Raw genomic sequence first — 6,000 nt, forward strand, 5'->3', positions numbered from 1 at the left:
AAAAAAAAATCTACGAGCGTCAAAAACTCAAATCTCAGATCTAAGTTTCAACCCTCTAGCAAAACAAGTTTATGCTCGCCTCTCTCTCTCTCTCTCTCTCTCTCTCTCTCTCTCTCTCACACACACACACACACACACACACACACATACGCGCGCGAGGAGAGGAAGGAGAGCCAAGTATACTCCTTCCCTCTCCTCCCTCTCATGTTCCCTTCCCCTCTTTCTCTCTCTCCCTCTCTCCCACACACACACACATTGTGTGTGTGTGTGTGTGTGTGTGTGTGTGTGTGTGTGTGTGAGAGAGAGAGAGAGTGTATACACATACATAAACAAAGAACAGAGACACACATACATTGAGAGAGAGAGAGAGAGAGAGAGATAAGGGGAGAAAACAAAGAGAAAGAGAGTGAGAGGCAGAGAGAGGGAGAAAGAGAACAAAGAGAGAGAGAGAGAGAGAGATAAATACAGAAAGAGAGAGAATATGAAATAAAATGTTATATTAAACGTCTTCAAAATCTCAAAATGGTCTATGAGACCAATCCGATAAACTCCTTGTGGATCTAAAATAATGTCTACGTTGTCCAAGAAAATAGTGCATCAATCGGTGCAAAACTTCATCAATGTCTGTCTTTGTAAATAGACGTACTATGATATATATAGATAAAGAGAGAGGGAAAGAGAGATAGAGATAGAGAGTCTACATAGGTTTAGGATTTAGTTTTTATATTTAAGTTAGAGTTTAGGTTTAGATTTAGTATTAGAGCTTTGGGGTTAGGTTTAGAATTTAATTCAAGATTTAAGGTTTAGAGCTAAAGAAGAGACCCAACCATCTCTCTCTTTTTTGTAGAGCTTAAAGGTGTTTGAAGCTAGCTAGTTAGCTTTGGAATATTCAAAGGGTAGGTAGCAACACTAGCTTCTGAAAGCGTTCTCCTTATGTTGAGCTTGAGTGATGGAAGAGGAAAGTGGATAACTCAGGACTTTCACAACGTATCAAGTTGGCTTGTGTGTGTGTGTGTGTGTGTGTCTGTGTGCAAGAGAGCGAGAGCGAGCGAGAGAGAGAGAGAGAGAGAGAGAGAGAGAGAGAGAGAGAGAGAGAGAGAGAGAGAGAGAGAGCACTCACGGTGCTAAGTAGGAATTAGAGCAGCTGAAGCGGACAACGTAGCAGGAGCAGTTTCTATTTAAAAATCTGCATTTTTGTTTTGTGTATGTGCATGAATGTTTGAGAGAGAGAGAGAGAGAGAGAGAGAGAGAGAGAGAGAGATTAGGTAAGATTTAAGATTAGATTTTGAATTTAGTTTTTATATTAAAGTTAAGCTTCTAAATTACGGTTTAAATTTAGAGTTAGGTTTATGGTTATGTTTGCAGTAGTTTGCATATAACTCACATGAGTTTAGGTATATAGTTGTTTGCAAGCTCACAAGTGCAAACATCTCTCTCTCTTTCTCTCCAAAATAAACGCTCCGGATGTTGTATGCAAGCTCACAAGTGCTGTGAAGAGATGTTAAGTTGTTGTGAAGGGGCTTTGTCCACTACATGCATTGTCATGTAGACGTGCGTGTGTAGATTTCTCGTACCCACAAATATAGGAATTGACCAATAAAGACGAGATTATAACCCGATGGTTCTGATCTCCGTGCACCTCTAGACCAAGGTGTGCGAGAATCGGACATGGCTAAAGGATTTGAGGTAGTTTATAGTGTGATCTATGGTTTCTTGATTGTGAGGGAGATTAAGAGAGAGAGAGAGAGAGAGAGAGATAAGAGACGTTGGATGCCAATAGAAAAATTATGTTCATGTTCGAGTTATGATGTTTTTACATTCATTATGAGTAGTGACGACGATGTGGGGACGTCCAACTGAAATGCATATCTCTCAACAAGGATCTTATGTCCTTGTAATCAATGTAAACATGCTGTGCGACGGACAAGACGCATTTCTTTGCAGCACGCTCGCAAATTTGGCGAGTTTGACCAATGTATTATAGGTCAAGCTGTTGCAAATCACAACTCATTGGACTCTGACACTGGCCAATAGGCAGCAATCTTGCAACCCAATAGACGTGTTTGCAGGCACTTCGGTCAGGCAACATACGTGAGGCCACAAGATGCAGTCTCTAACAGCTCAGAGGGTGATCATGCAGACGACATTCCCAACAAGGCTATGTTTGAGCCCAAGATCAATGAAATGATCAAGACACTCATGGATTGAGAAAGGCTTATCTATGATGACATGAAAAGTGAAGCCGATATGCCATTGTATGGTGGAGCACGTGTGTCTAGATTGAAGGCACTCTTGGTTCTTCTCAACATGTAGGAAACGTTTGGATGGAGTGACACTAGCGTTACGTCACTTTTCAAGTGATCTATTACAATGTGTTTACTTCAATAAAAAACTCTAAATGTCTAATGTACCAAATTACTTACGCAAGTGTACCGCATTTTTTTCGTTGTGTAGATTGCTCAAATAGCACATACTACCAGCTGATAATGTGATGCTAGATTCTAGAGAGGAAGCAAGAAAGGTCTTGCAAAATTTAGGGATGGATTACAATTCTATTCACGCTTGTTCTAATGACTATATGTTTTTTTAGAGGGGAATACATAAACATGGAGAAGTGTACGAAATGTGATTCCAAGAGATATCGAGTAGATCTCTATGGACAAAAAATTCCACAGAAGGTTTTGTGACACTTTCCTCTATTGCCTCACATCAAGCATTTCTTCAGATATAATTCGATGGCCGCCCTAGCATCATGGCAGGAGGAGAATAGATCTTCGGATGGTGTGCTACGGATTCCTGCAGATTACGCGGCCTGGAAGCATATATATGACATGTGCCTGAATTTTTCCAGGGAAGCTCAAAATTTGCACCTCGGCCTGGCTATGGATAGCTTAAATCCAATTGGTCAGAGGTCAACATCTTATAGTGTATGGCCAGATGTCATTGCCAACTACAACATTCCCTTGTGGTTGACTACCAAAAAGGGACACTTATTTCTAAGCTTGATTGTGCCAGGGTGGTGTAAAGTGAAGAAATATGGATGTGTATCTTTGTCCACTATTGAAAGAGCTATAAAAATTGTGTATTGGCATAGAAGTGGTAAATATAAGCTGACACATAGGTTGAAACAATGCTTTGATCAGAGGCATTCTAATGTGGACCATGCATGACTATCCCGGACTAACAAAATGCTCAAGTGATATATACTCAAACTCAAACACTATAAACCTGTAATTTTCTCAAGCTCATCTATTGTCATGTGTATACATACAGGGCTTCAAACAAGCGGATAGAGACCATGTCTCACATGTGGACCTAGACTGAATGCACGTCGGGCACCCTCACTGAAGAAGAAAATCTACAAAGGTCATCAAGCGCATCTTCCAGAGAATCACGAGTTATGCGATGGCTTTTAAGAAGAGATCTATCGAGGATGTCTTCCCGAGCATGATTAGAGAAAAAGAATATTTGTGATGATGGTTTTTCCCTAGGGATGAATAGACTCTATCTATGGTACGAGTTACTATATTGTCCTAGATTCATGATCAATCACTTGCTCGATCCAATGCACATATTCAAGAATGTGCGTAATCTGTTGTGGGACCATCTCATCAACAAGAAAGATACTATGGGAGCCAGAATTGACCCTAAGAATGAGGATCGAATGGAGCAATACTAACCACAGACATCACCCAATGGATTGATAAAACTCCCTAAAGCACCATGGATTTTGACAGGAGGTCAAGAAGCAAAGTAAAAGAGATCATTTGATTCATGCAGACACCCACTGGTGTAATGCACTCGCTCTGAACATGTTTCACTAAAGAAGGTAAGCTTACTGGCTTGAAGTCCCACAACTGGCATAAAATGTGTCAAGTATGTTTGAAGTGGAATATATTATAGTGCGAATTGTGTAGCATATCTGTGTGTGCACTTGAATACCGTTGCTAGACATGTTTTTTGCAGCTTATTCTACAGGTGGCCATTGAGGGTTGTTTGTCTCCTGACATCCATACCACAATCTACAAACTGACAAAGTTGGTGTAATGGATCTCCCAAAAGGAGATCCATGTAGGTTCCATACCATCCATCAACTAAACGTTATAGAGGTTGTATGTATGTTTGAGAAACACTTTCCTACTACCATGCTAACCATTCAAGTGCATCTTCTTGTTCACATAGTTGATGATGTGAAAATAGCAGGCACAGTGCATTCCAGATGGATGTTATTTTTGGAACGTTTCATAAAAATGCTCAAGGGATATATGCGTCAGAAGGCACGTCTGGAGGGTAGCATGGCAGAGGGTTGTCTAGTATCAGAGTCCTTAGTTTACATTGGAGAGTGGCTATACGGATTTGATCGTGCCCAAGACACACTATGGCGAGCCATAGATGATGAGCACATATCTGGGATTATCATGTGCAATCTCAGTGTTGAAAAGAAAACGATGGAAGATCTAGAGGCTAAGATCAATCGATTTTGCATGCTTCACAATCCAGTGAGGCAAAAGTGGATTTCACAATACGAGGATGCAAAGCAAGAGCGACAAAGGGCATCAATCGAGTGGAGACGGGAAAGACGACCATCGATGCATTATTCGACGGGTCTTGAGATCCTACCAATATTCATGAGCTTAAGATGGTTGCACAACCAATTGAAAAGCGCACAACAGTGCGGTGAACAAATGACTAAGGAGGAGTTGGAGTACTCTTGGGTTACATGAACAAGGTAATTTTGCAATGTATGACTCACGGCTTTCTAGATGTTTTGACAACCCCTCATAATCTTTGTTGATTGTAGTATAAGTCATACATGGCAGCATGGTGTAAAGGTCAACATTTTAGGGTGGAACGGATTGAGAAAAAACATTTTACACAAGATTGTGAATCATAGCAAAATTCAAAAAATCTAGTCGACGAAGATCCTCTAATGGAGATCCTGTGGTGGTGGAACTCACTTACTTCAGCACGCTACAAGAGATTTTGAGGATCGATTATAGAAGAATTTTTGTGGATTTGTTCAGCGTGCAATGGTTCAAGATAAACATGGATGGTCGCAACGCTACTGTGGACAGAGGAGAGTCAGGTTTCCTTGAGGTGGACTCAACAAAAAAAATGGACCAACCTTTGAGATACTTTGGTACTTCCCGAGCATTGTGAACAAGTAAGTCTGTAAATATTTAACATCCAGCTTTAGAAGATTGTTGGTCTAGAAGCACTCATGTAAGTTATGCGTCTCTTGTAGGTGATATTTCAATTTACAAAGTTTGCACCAAACTGGTGGTATGTCATAGAGGTAGCCCCTCATAGTGCACAAAATGTGAGGGCTACAATGTGACAATCACAGTGGCATCAATGGAGGAAATCGGAGAGGATATTGATTCGAAAGCTGCTGAGGTGGTTCCAGACGAGCCTGGTGCTGCTACTCTCTATGGGATGCATGCGGAGGACCTACAAAATGAAATGGAGGACATCTGCCTAAACGGAGAGCTCTATATAGACATAAAAATTTACGTTGAGTTATGCGAGGATGAGAGAGAGACCTCTTAAAGCCATAAACATTTTATCTGAGAAATTTTGCTCCTTTTTATTATATATATTGCATTCATGTGGAGTTTTGCCCGTTTTGTCTCTATGCTATACTTGTGGAAATTAAATTTTGATTAATCAAATTATAACTTGTTCAAATTTTCTTCTCCATTTATTCTTGAGATTTAATGTTCGTGTATTTAATGCAGGTATGGATGATGATCAGTTTATTTCTTCCTTCTTGGACCCCGAGTTGTCCTCTTCAGGTTATGACTAGTTCTCTGCAGGGTTATGGCTATGGCAGCCTAGTGGCAAATTGTGTGCAAGCAGATTGGGAGGGCATTTATCTAGGAATTGTGGAACTGACGTTGAAGTTGTGAGTTTGTGGTGCTCAATGGTGAAAGGGGAGGCCCTTATCTTCATATGCATTCGTCATGTGCTGTAAATCCATGCCTTGGCATGGTTTTGCTC

This window comes from Adiantum capillus-veneris, chromosome 18, assembly GCF_014529385.1.
Source record: "Adiantum capillus-veneris isolate H3 chromosome 18, ASM1452938v2, whole genome shotgun sequence".
NCBI classification, from domain to species: Eukaryota; Viridiplantae; Streptophyta; class Polypodiopsida; order Polypodiales; family Pteridaceae; genus Adiantum; species Adiantum capillus-veneris.